The 13,311-nt window shown below is 40.7% G+C and overlaps 1 long non-coding RNA gene across 1 annotated transcript in view; it reads right to left on the bottom strand.

The window, feature by feature from the left end:
* Positions 1 to 12,935, bottom strand: part of LOC148032350 (uncharacterized) — an 89,813-nt gene extending 76,878 nt beyond the window's left edge. Inside the window, exon 1 of the long non-coding RNA XR_015691617.1 lies at positions 12,024 to 12,935. This is a non-coding gene — a long non-coding RNA (uncharacterized LOC148032350). The remainder of the gene's footprint in view (positions 1 to 12,023) is intronic.
* Positions 12,936 to 13,311: the final 376 nt, after the last annotated feature.

The following is a 13,311-nucleotide window of genomic DNA, read 5'->3' on the forward strand; positions in this document are numbered from 1 at the left end:
GGGGGAAGGTCCCCTCTCCCCCAGACTATAAAAACCCCCCTTTGGGGGGAGTAATGGACATGTAGGAGGAAGGGAGAGGCTGCGTCGCTGTAGGAGGCCGTCGTGGAGAGAGAGTGGAGATCGCCACTTGCTTCAAGCCGCTAGCTGCCATGCGTGCCCCCATTGGACATCAGTCACCATCCTCACATGCCGCCTGTTGCTGGACACCGTCCCTTCTCTTCCACTATGGGCTTTTCCTTTTCCACGTAGGTCTAGCACCCTCCTTGAAGCTTCTTAGGAGCTTTTTAGAAGATTCTAAGGGGGCTTCTCTAAGCCCCCCTTCCCATTGGATCTCCATAAGTCCATATTACCCCTTGGATTTAAAGCCCTTACCCCCCGAGCTTCGAAGAGGAAGCCTATAAGGCCTTCCCATTAGTTCCCCAATAAGCCCTTTTCGGGACTTTGAAGGAGAGGAAGCTACAAAGCCCTTCCCACTAGATTTCCCCCATAAGCCCATCCCTATTTTCCCCTGGGTCTTGTATAGAAGAAGAGGATTTCCTTAAACCCAATGTCCATAAGATCTTTAACCCCCGGGATTTTGAAGAAATTAAGTATAAAGCCCTTTCCACCAATCACCCACAAGCCCCTAGGCTTGGGATTTAGAGTTCCCTTTTTCGCAAGGCCCCACAAAACCATTCCTAACCCCGGAATTTCAAGGTGAAGAATAGCTTTCAAGCCTCCATTGCCGCAAGGGCCTTCACAAGAATCCTAAGGCCTTCCAAAGCCAAATTCCGCAAGTTGGTACTTCTATCAAGGATCCGTACCTCAAAGGGATTTGCGCGTACGAGGGAGACAGCCAAAGATCATAAGATTACAAGCCAAGGCAAGAAGTTCGAATCCACGAAGGCAAACTAGAAGCCGAATTCACAATGGCCCCTAAAAAGTCCCAAGCCGCAACCGTAGGAGAATCATCTCCTAATATTCATGTGGATATTCCACCGAATCCACAAGTCCAGGTTTTCTTCATATTTTTGATTTACGTCGAAGTATTGCAATTATGCATGGTTAATTCATGGAATTAGGATGCACTTATGCTTGTCAAATCCACCTAGTTTGATGCGAATGAAATTACATTGGCTATTTTTAAAAGAAGTAACTCACGATTGAAGATTGGTCATTTGTATTTTTCAATGGAATGAACGAAAAAGAACATAAGATGTCTATGCATTTTTAGCAAGTTGCTTTTGTGCATTGCAAAGTAACAAATCTAGAACAACTAATGACTATCATTACAAAGTCGAAATTATTGTAGTACACCTTTGATTATGCATGGAAAGATTAAGCCACATGTCGCAATCTTTAGACAAATCTTCTTCGTAATGATTCATTAAAAAACAAAGTAGTTATCAACCATAGGAAATTGCAAGGCATTGGAAGATTCTAAGGGCTGCATGAAATAGGTTAACTCTAGCTTCAATTGGCATAAATCTCATTTAACTGCGTAGTAGTTAGGAAAGGTTGCGTAATGCTCATTCAGCGTACGAATATTTCATTTAGAAATGTAGTTAGGGAAAGGCTGCATGGTTCATTTTAACATAAAACCTTAAAAGCTTAGTAGCATGAATCATGAATGCATGTCCTAGTAGGATCAATGGAAGTTATGCAAATTTTAACATGTGCTTGGTCTTAACAAGAAAAGTTAGGGATTGCGAATCTAGAGGAAATGAATCGCGTGCTTACGTGAATTATGACGTAATGCAACTAATTTTTCCCCTCTTTGATCAAGACAACATCCTTAGGAATGGTTCGTCCTTGTCGTAAGACCAGTAAATTGGATTACCCAAAATACCTAAACCACAAAGGATTCGTATAGGATGGTTAAATCGATACAATATACTCCAAGTGCTAACCAGGGTTTAGCATGCTAAGGACTTGACCGAGTTTCGCACTTGTTGCCAAGTCGAAACCCTCATACCCAAAGGTCCTGCCCACATTCACAGAATGTAGGGACAATTGGATGTACTTGTAAGAAACGATCTACGGTTTGTACCCTAAGGATCACTCATTCAAAAGATGAAACTCAGATTGAGTTGGAACCCCTAGGACCGAACGATGTCAGCTTAGTGCAACCGGGAATGGATTGGATATTAAGACACCCTAAACCCTGCTTCTTGTCTAATTATGATTCCATGACCAGAAGACGCCGTTCGATGGGTGAAATAATCCCATGGAATAGATGCGACACTTGTGCAACAAGTTGTAATGTCGCATGATCTTGTGGTTTGATCACAAGAGAATGGCCAATTCCTCGGAATGAGATTGGCAGATTCTTGCGCAAGTTTAACTTGCAAGAGGATGAGTAGTCATCTTGTTATATCACCTTTCTTGGGAAAAGTTGCCAAGATAAGGGAATTAGATATTTGCTTGGAAGCAAATGACCAATCAATAATTTGGAGCAACATAGTTGCCATTATTTAATGTTAATAGAACCTAAGGTATTGGTTAAGTTGGGTTAATAGGGTACGGCCCTAACCCAAGGACATAAGGGTTAACAAACAAACCCTTGGGGATCTTGCCAAGTCAAAATTTATCCCGGATTGAATGATGGATGCATTCGGAGAGAAGGATTCACTCCTTAGCAGTTGGCCAAATAACGACCATTGGAAATGATTGTGCTTGTAACAGTTTAGAGAGCACTGTTTGCTTTGTTTGCTCAAGGAACTAAAGGATAAAAAGATATCTAATGCTTCAGGTTGAAGGCCTGAAGGGAGAGGCAGCCTTAGTTACCCCCGACTGTCTGCCTAACCCTAACCAAGGGGGTTGTTAGCCGCGCCGGGAATGTGGACCGAACCCGCCACATGAGGTTTCTTTGTTGGGCACTACTTGGAGCAGAAGGATGCTTGGGTGCTAGGGGGGGCTCTGGCTCTAAATCCCTCGTCTTTCGGGCCCTCCACAAGAGGCCAACGTGACTCGAGATTGGATCTCGAGGCCCGCGTACTAGTCTACGATCGGAATCTTGGATTAGTGATCCCTGTGGATTGCTGGATAGCCTTCGGGCGGATTATGGATAAGCCTGCAGGCTGGACTTTATGAATGTATTCCAAAGATAAATATGATAACCTCTTGAAAAGGAACTTGTTTGACAGTGCTTTTCTATGTCAAGTGCTAAGATTACGTGAAGGAACCCGTGCCTAACGGGATAATTAAGGAAGTTGCTTGATGCATGTCCAACTAAATGTGGTAGGTAATTAGACAACTAAAACAACCTGAGGAAACTGCGGTGGATGTGGCCATGGGTCCGTCCTACGGATGGGTGGTCTCGGTTGGCCGGGAACTTTTCTCAATCATAAAGAATAGCAAGGAGATCTTCTTAAAGGAAATGAATAGCAAGGGCGCTGACCCAGAGTCTAGGTTATAATAATCCCGATTTATGTTATTTTAGGGGAACGGAATGGGACTATATGGCAGGGAGGTCGAGCCTTGCATCCCTCTCGTTTCCCATTCTCCTTGAACCAAGTGCAGTGTGAATCAGCTTCGGCCCTGGCGTTTCTGCGTAAAGTAGTTCGCTTGGGGTTCGACGCTAGTCGTTGTTTAGGAAATGACCATTAGGGGAAACCCTAATTCAAGTCGGTCCTAAGTGGGAACGGCCAGAATACTTCCGCTACATTGCAGACACGGAAAGTCCTAGATCACAAACCCCATAACATTCCATGGGAGTGCCGGGCGGAGCCTTCTAGACCTCTTTTTTGATGGACTGCTAAGACGTGTCCTGAAGGGAACAGGTGGACATGTTACACGCTTCCATCGGTTTTAAATTCTTGCCTAAAATTTGTATTAATCCTATTCTTTTCCGCACTTGACATGTCTTTTAAAATTGCTCTCATTGGCGACTGTGGGATAGGGCAACTTAGCCCGTCGAATCCCACAAGAATTGATTTGCATAAACAATAACCAAAGAAAGCATCAAGCTGCCACAAAAAAAAATATATTCAATAAATCACAAGCATAGCTCATAGCCTATCCCCTGACAGAATCAAGGCATGATAATCAACAAGGGATAGGTCCAACATAATCTGACAGAAATCCAGAGCAAGTCACTAACCAACTGCTCTAACACGGATTGGTTAAAAAGCCTATAAAAGAGGTCACCCTAGTGGTGGTTTAAACTACCTACCTAACGTAGGACAACTGGACCAGAACCTCCTACTAGGTGAGGAATCCTATAGCCTGGTCATCAAAGTTTCTTCTTATAGCACATTTCCTTTCAAGATTTCCATACTTGAGTGTGTAAAAAGGAGGGAGCTGAGCATAGAGTGACCCAAGGAGAACAAGGCATTGGCCTCAAGTCTTGACTCAGTACCCAAGAGCCTACCAAGCTCTTGCGAGGCAACACTTAATCCTTTTCTTGTTGCTCACTTTTATTTCTGCTCCAGTCTTCCTTTCTTTTCTTTTCAGCTAGCTGTTAACCCTAGGAAGACAATGCATTGGCCTCCTCAGGTTTAACTTGCTAGGGACCTACCAGGCCTCCACAAGACGATAATCAACTACTTGTAGGAGTTTTCTTCCTTTTCCTTTTCTTTTCTTATTGAGGGGTTAGAACCCCTTTTTACACACCTTTATAATTTGTTATCTTTAGATAGGTTCAACAATTTCTCTTCTTTTCTTTAATGTTTTGCCACGCTTCTCTAACTACCTCACACTAGCACGGACTCCTAGGATAGCTGCCTAGCAAGCAAGAAGGACAGGGTCACAAGGACTACCCTCTATCATAGGTCTTTAATGCCTAACAATGTCCTAACATGAGGTAGACAACTACTCAAATCTCCCCCAGATATTCGTAACCAAATCCTAGGACTTCATGCCTTGATTGCTAGCCCCCAACAAAGGAAAAGAAAGTAACCCCCACATAACATTATTAGCTTAACGGAAAACCTCAGAAAGGTGACAATACCACCTGGAATGGCCAGAAGAAGCTTCCCCACAGTAAAGGCTCCCTCCAGGCACTTTGTTCAATCTGTGTAATGCAACCACTAAAATAGAAAATCATTAAACATACCTGCACCAAACATGCATACAGCTCTCTTGGTCTAAAGAGATATAGCATTTCACAACCAATAAAATCGACTCTCTTGGCCTTATGAAGTAAAACATTTTACAACCATCCAACACAACGTATTGTTAAAACCATCCCTCGGTCCTAAAGTTACTCCATTAAAGCACAAAATCAACCAAGGATAAGGCCTCATACGCCCTACACTAAGTGCATCAGGTTATTAGCTAACCCCCTACATAAATAGCAAGGGGCATCCCATGAATATGACGATACACAATCCTATGTGTCCATGACAGAGTAGGAAGGTGCTCACTTGCTACCTAACTCATAACCCAAACTAACCCATTGGTGGCCGAAGTATGACATATTAGCAGAATCCCATAGTAGTCCAGGGCTAATGTTAGGAGGTAAGTGTAAGGGCTCCTCTGGACCACAATTGAAAAATATATCTTCCACGAAAGCATAGTTTGCCACGGAATCTACAAAGCGATTCCATTGTCGAGGAACTAATTGACAAGTCACCATCTCAAAGATATGTAACATATCCAAGGATGCATGATGGTATATCCGTTGTTGGAGCGTTTGGGGTTGAAAGTCTACCACGGGGATAAGCGATAGCAGCGTGAAGGGAGATTCAAGGAGAGGAGTAGATGGAAGAGAAGGGGTTTAAAGAAATAGAAGATATAAAAGAATACTCATAGAGGTGAAGCTTGCCAATTTATTTTTGCATATTGAGAAGATAAATTGGGAATCAAAAGAGTACACAAAATTTCGGACAAAACTAGAGCTTTGAGAGGGAACAAAGAAATGCCCAGAAATAGGCATATACTTATTCAAAAATGATAAAAATTTACAAGAAAACTCTCGAGTAAAAAATGTGTCTTTGGTTAAAAAATAATCTTAAAATATGATGTGTACGTAGTTTTATATCATTTTTTAGCTTCCGCCCTTTTAAGACGCAAGAATGAGAATGATTCTAATATATTTTCATGTTGAAAAGTCATGAGGGCATTAAACAATCGTGTATTAATTGTTGGCTCCGTTTTTACAGAAAATAGAATTGTATTTTTTTAGCTATGAGGATTTTGAGAAAAATTAACCTTATCCTACAGTTTGAGAATAAAATAATAGATGAAATTTATTGAAAATAAAAATATGAGATTTGCTTGATTGTAGAATATCTCTTATTCTAATATTATTTTGGAATCTCTTTTTAGAGAAAGAGAGGTGAGAGAAACCCCTTAAGGGGCAAAAAAGAGAATCCATATTTCTCCTAATGCTTCTGTTGGCTCCAAAAGGGGGGTAAAATATTAGGACACTTGAACAGAATTCTCCTAGATCACTCCTTCTTCTCCCAGTTCGGAGTGCTATTCACTGCCTGAAAACTACAATCGCACGTCGCACGATTTTGCCAATCCTTCTTTTTACATAGAATTTCCCAAAAATAGGTGAAAGCCACTTACTTTTTCCTTACATGTCATCCTATTCTAGAAGTTGTCTACAACTTTTGGATATTTACAAAAAATAATATAAAAAAGATGAAAATTTGGTTAAACTTGTCCAAAAATCTAGTATTTTTGAACCATCCACACTACAAACATTGACATTAATGACTAATATGGCATTGGCTCTCTAGATCAATAAGAAAGCCGAATGATGATGCACTCTAGAGTTTTTCACACTGTGTCCGCATAGCAACACGACACCGTAAGATTGGATCCCACACACTATAGTTCCCATTTAGCTGATTGATTACTAACTGCGAATCACCTTTGACCAATAATCCAATAATCAACGGATACCACCACATCGGGCTATATTCAGCCCCATGACCAAGACCTTGTATTCTACCATGTTATTAGTAAAATAGGGTCCTAAATAGACTCCCATCTTCATGACAACCCTATGTCAGGGATCTTTAATGACCACACCAATGCTCGCATGTTTAGCGGGCCTTCGGGAAGCTCTGTCAAAATATAGAGTATAAACCCAAGCTTCATTGATAGGCCACGCTATAATAATAAGCTCACTCATACTTATGATAATTAAAATCAAGGCGAGATAGGGGATGCATGACTTCTTCTTTGTTGAACTTGATAGGAACGCTAGTAAAAAATCGTTGTGACAATGGTGGAAGTAGACCTTAATTTCCCATGTAAAGGATCCGTCTTGCCACTCAGTAACCTGATACCCTTTGCTCCACAAGATTACTCGACCTTGGTGGTAACGTTGCTCAAGATACGGATGCTCTAGATAGGGAATCATGCATCCCATCTGCTCGTCTTGGTACCCACTGCACGTTAAGGCTGAATCCTGAAGGATCTGCACAAGCACCAAGCCCCACGTCAGCCCTTACACATAGTAAGACTTTAACTTATTAAAGTTAACTTTAGTCTTAAACTCTACCCCCTGCAAATCTGCTAGAAGGGCCGTAGAGCCATTCTTTTCTAAATGTACAATCTTGTATGGTCCATCCCATTTGGGTTCTACTTTTCCTGGAAAGAAATCCTGACGGGCATCATAATACAACACTAACTGACCTTTACAAATTTGTACTTCTTAGCCCAAAGATCATGAAGGGCTTTCATTCTCCTCTTCCCTACTACTTGATGTAGTAAAGCTTGCAACCAAATCTCATCAAGATGTGCCAAGGAAGTGTATCATTCCTGTAACGCTTCTTCCTCTCCCAACAAATGAATGAGGGAAAAATGTGCAGTGGGGAGCTCTATTTCTAGTGGCAAAACGCACTACTCCCCATACACGAGCTTGAACGAGGTGTGGCCTATGGATCTCTTGAATGTTGTGTTGTAAGCCCACAGTGCCACATATAATTTCTTATCCTAGTCGTGGTTGCTTTTTGATATAATCTTAGACAAGATTCGTACCAATTGTTTATCTGTACTCTGAACCTGACCGTTTGCTTGAGGGTTATACAAGGTAGTCTTGTTGTGCTTAATCCTCGAGGTTTCAGTCAGGGCCACTATAACCTTGTTCAACAAGTGTGTCCCTCAATCATACACAATCTCCTTTGGTAGACCGAAACGGCAAACAATTTACTCCATAATGAAACTAGCCATCTCCTTAGCATTGTCCTTCACCGTTGCTCAAGCTTCAGACCGCTTTGTAAAGTAGTTTGTTGCTACAATAATATACTTCTTTCGCGTAGTTGATGAAGGGTATATTGGTTCCACAAAATCAATACCCCATTTTTCAAAGGGTAACATAACCAAGATGGGATTTAGAGGTCACCTATGATTTTCTCTCGCATCATGTCTTTGACAAACATCACAATGCTTAACATAACTGAAGCCTTGGAAAATCGATGGCCACCAATATCCAACACAAAGAGATTTTTGAGCGTTAATTCGACAATAATTTTTATTTCCACATGTTGAATCATGGCACTCAAGAATAAATGGTATCTCATGGAGTACTACACAATGACGGTAGATATTGTCTACTCCTCCTCGATACAAGACACCCACTATAATCAAAAAGTGTAATGCTTATTACTTGATCTTTCTCTTTTCAGACTGCGATAAAGCAGTCCCAAATCCTCCTATAGATAAACAATGCGTTATAGTTGCATACCAGGAAGGAATAGAAGCTGTATTGATTTTAAATAGACCTTCGATATCACTTCCCTCAACCAAAATTTCCTTTGGCTCCCAGAAATCTACAAGAAATTTTACAATACCATGTATCTTTCGTGGCTTGCTCCTAATCTCATAATCAAACTCCTGCAAAGTGATTAACCACTTTGCTAAATGGTCAGGTGGCTGCAATTTGTTTAGCAACAATCTAAGTCCTTCTGCCTTCATAAAGAATATTATCTTCTCATAGAGAATATAATGCCTAAATTTCTTCGTCGCAAATACCATTCCAAGGTACAAATTTTCCATGTAAGTATAATTAATTTCACATACCCCCAATTTCCTACTAGCAAAAGCAATTGGGTGATACTATTTCTTCTCCCAAATTTGAGCTAAACAGTAGCACCTGATACTATGCATTGTGGCTATTAAAAATATATAGAAAACTTTAGCTCTTCTGGGTGCTTTTAGGATTGGCACTTTTGCTAATTCCTACTTCACATCCTCAAAGGATACTTGACAGGCTTCATTCCACTCAAACATAAAGTTAAAAGATAGGAGGTTTGTCAATGGCAATGCTCTTTCTGCCAGTGCATTGATAAATATTTGATAATATCCCATTGATGATAGAAAGTTGTGCACCTCTTTTGGAGTACGTAGTGCGCTCATAGAGACTGTTATATTTATCTTTTTAGGGTCAGTCACAGCTGAACTAACCACATGGTCGAGTAACAACCCATAGGGAACTCCAAATATGCACTTTCTAGGGTTAAGAGCAATGAAAAACTATCTACAATCCTCAAAACAATTGTCGTTCCCTTGTGGTGGCTACCCCCAAATCATCAATAAAAACTTTTAACTCCTTTGGGGAGATATCACTAAAGGTCTCATTAGTTGTTCATTGCTAAGATCCAAGCGCATTGCATAAACCAAAGGCCATCACATGATATGCAAAGGTACCACAAAGACAGTAATACATGTCATTTTTAATTTGTCTTCCTTCCCAATAGCCATTTGGTTATATCTAGCAAAGCAATCCATAAACGAATAAATTTCCCTACTTGCTAATTGATCCAAAATCTGATCAATGAATGGCAATAGTTAATAATAATTAATTGTCTACTTATTAAGCTCTTTGAAATCTATGCAAAGCCGAATCTATTTATTATTAATATTTCTAATAATAACTGATAAACACCATTCTACCGAAAATATCAAACCAGCCATTTGTAGCTTTGTCAATTCTTCAAATAGCTCGTCCCTTAATTCAAAAGGCATACGCCTTACTTTCTATTGCACAGGGTGGCTACCTTGCCTCAAAGGAATCATATGAATCGCCAGGCTGGGAGGAACGCCTCTCAGCTCATCATAACTCTAAGCAAAGATATCATGAAATTCTTGAATCAAGGACACACAATCCTTCCTTTCTTCTAAACTGAGCATGGACCCTAATTTAATTGGCTGTGAATTATTTATCGTACCAAGGTCAAGCTCAATTACATCTACATCCCTTATCCTCTCCTCAACTTCTATTGGCTCATTCAATGTCACTTGGTAGATATCTTTCGTAGTGGACCCCTCATTGGATTCGTCACTTGATGACGTCTCACTAGCAAATGGCGCATCTAGCTTATCAAACTCTGATAAAGATAAAGGAACTCTCTCACTCTAAGGAGATTCAGGATAAGTATCTACTATTATGCGTCTAGCACCTCGACCAAAGATCAATCGACCAACGAGTATATCAACATGATAGTCTGCTGCAATATCCATGGCCTGCCTTAGCAACACTTGATAGCTAGATCTCCAGAATGCATTCTACATTGGCAATGGTCACATGGAATCTAGTAATGCAACCTTTAGGTTGTCTGAAATTTTCATCAGCCATTCAAAGGATCGTGGAGGCATCTTTTTTTAACTCTAGTCCCAGCCTCTCCATCAATTCCAAACTCATAATGTTGACAAAGAATCCTGTGCCCACAATAGCATGGTCCACTAGTATTCCATCAACATATGATGCTACCTTTTCGAACAATGCTTTTCAGTATGCTCAAACCAATCGTCTCCTACTCATGCTATTCCCAAGGGCTCAACAATATACCCAGTGCATAGAATCTTCTTAAACTCATTGCGCACTCTTGAAGACAACTTAATCAATCGTAGAAGATTTACATCTATCTTAACTTCGCAAAGAGAACTTGCTAAATCAAATTTATGATAGCTAGCAAGAGCTCACTTTTCTTACCAGACCATTCTTTCCTTTGGTCTTCGAATCGGCTTTGGTGCTTCTTTCTTGGCTTTTGCCTTCTTCTTTGGTGACTCCTTATCCTTCTTGAGGTCAGCTTTACCATCTATGACCTTGAGAGGTCTGCCTTTCATATTGGGATTAAGAACTTGCGTCCCCTTATCATCTTGCTTAGGGTTTCCCTTGATAGATTTTTCATTGGCTTTGTCAACCTCTTTACCCTTTTGACCTCTCATAATAAACCGTACGTTATAAAAGCTTCAGTGCCACTGATGCAAATAGCTTCTATGAGGCATACTCCATTGCCACTAGGTAGCTCCTCTACCATGGCTTTCCCTCTTTGTAATATTTGTTTCGATCCTTCAACTTGTTGGATATTATTCCCGTGCGCTCAATGATTAATTGGACCTGGCTATTTACTTCCTTGCTGGAGAGAGCTAATCTCACTCCAATAGGTACCAGCTAAATGGCGGGACTTTCCACATATGTCACATTTGACGTTTGGACACCACATCACTTAGAACTGAATCTTGAGGGGCACTCGCTTCAGGGGGTCGACACCCTATCAAGTTTTGCTACTTCTTAAGGACATTAACATCAACAGCTATTTGTCTATATTGTTCACTAACCATATCAGTATTGTGCTTCATCATATCCTTAACCTTGCCAAGGACATTTGAGGCACTCGAATCATAGCCGCAATCGTCTACCTGTCATTCCATTGGTCTAACCACTTTATTAGAGATTGGCTCTTGATTTCCTGGAACAATGGTAGGATTTATTATTGGGCTTCCAACAGTCAGTGGAGCCATTTGACTAGTCATAGACATGGTCAGACTAGGAGAAGCTGGCAACATGGACACATTTAGAATTATGCTTCCTCTCTTATTAGGAGGACTCATGGGCATCCCTTGACCTCCGTTTGTCAACGCTAAAGTATTTCCAAATCCTAAACTCAGATTCCAGTCTAACCTAGAGGCATAAGCTGCTTGTAATTACGATTCTACCTCTTTTGCTTGTATAATGGCCGTATCAATGTCAGCAAGAGCAATATTTCTCAACTGCACTTGAATGTTAAAGTATAACCCATTCACAAAATATTGCAACTCAGCAGCATTGAAATAGGGATATAGGTTTGCAATTTTTGAAATACCTCCATTTTCTTGGCATGCCCATGGACATTCTCGTGTGGTTCTTGATGTGTAACATGAAGGACATGTAGCCAATACTGACCTCCCCTTTCACGGGCAAAATCTATTCAAAAGGATGCAAAGAATAAGTTGATTGTGGTTATGGTTCGAGCCTCCACTGTAGCTCATCCTTTCAAAGTCATATTGAAGAACATCATCAAGTATCCCTCATCTTGAATCCAACAGCTAAACATCAACTTTTGTTAGTCATTGATATTATGAAAATCTTCATCTTCCTCTACTAACCCATTAAAAATGGATAGAGGAAACCCTAAGGCTGGAAAATCTGTCGTCCCAACAGGAATTGCAATGGGTGATGCCGCCATGGTAATGATCGGATGGACTGATTGAAAGGGGGGAAGTACTAGAGCTTCCTCCCCCTAATGGACTGTGTGCCAAGCTAGGGTTACTAAGACCCCGTTCTTATAAGGATATCGGGCCACTCCTTTGTAGAGAATATCTTCTATTTATTTTGGCCTACTGTCTAGCTCGCTCAGCTCTTTTTTCCTTTTGAAGCTCGGCTTGGCGGTCTTGTGAGTCTAGCTTATTAATTTTTGGCATACAGTAATCAATTGATCCCAATTGACCAAGATATAGAAACCTCCACTTATTAGCGGTTCTCAAAAAATGCACCACCTATCAGGACTTAAAACGGAGCCGACACTAGGGCTATAAGTACTAGGCGGACCTCTCTGTACTCAAGAAACCACACCCCCTCAGTCTCATGGCCAAGAGTATACAAGGGCCAATGCCCTAACTTCTATCGTAAATCTAGCGTTTGTTTTAAATTGTAGTCCAACAATTAAACCCCACACTCCTCAGAGGGAGTCCCTACACATAGATCAGTATAGAATACCTTGTAATAACAAACATAAGGAGACACCCCTTCGGCTAAATGTCGTGGCCCCATTGCAACTCTCCTAAATTGAGAGGATTGGCCCCTCGATGCATCATGCTAACACAAATAACATAGATGTAACAAAATCCACTCTTATTTTAAAAGATCCAGGAGATAGAAATTTCCTCACTTGAAAAACTTCCAAGGAACCCAAACATCTAAACCTACAGCTTAGGTGCCTCATAATTCAACGTGGGTCATGTATAAGAAGCCAATTGCAATGCATCCAGGAGTTACCATGTGATATGGGCAATGCAACTGTGAATGCCATAGTGCTCAAATAATTTATAAATTAGCGTTGTGCAATGCAACAAAAATTTGTTTTAATGATTTCAACCTATATTGCTAAGGGT

The sequence above is a fragment of the Lygodium microphyllum genome, chromosome 8 (genome assembly GCF_053477565.2).
Source record: "Lygodium microphyllum isolate KBCC chromosome 8, Lygodium_microphyllum_v1.1.10, whole genome shotgun sequence".
Lineage (NCBI taxonomy): Eukaryota > Viridiplantae > Streptophyta > Polypodiopsida > Schizaeales > Lygodiaceae > Lygodium > Lygodium microphyllum.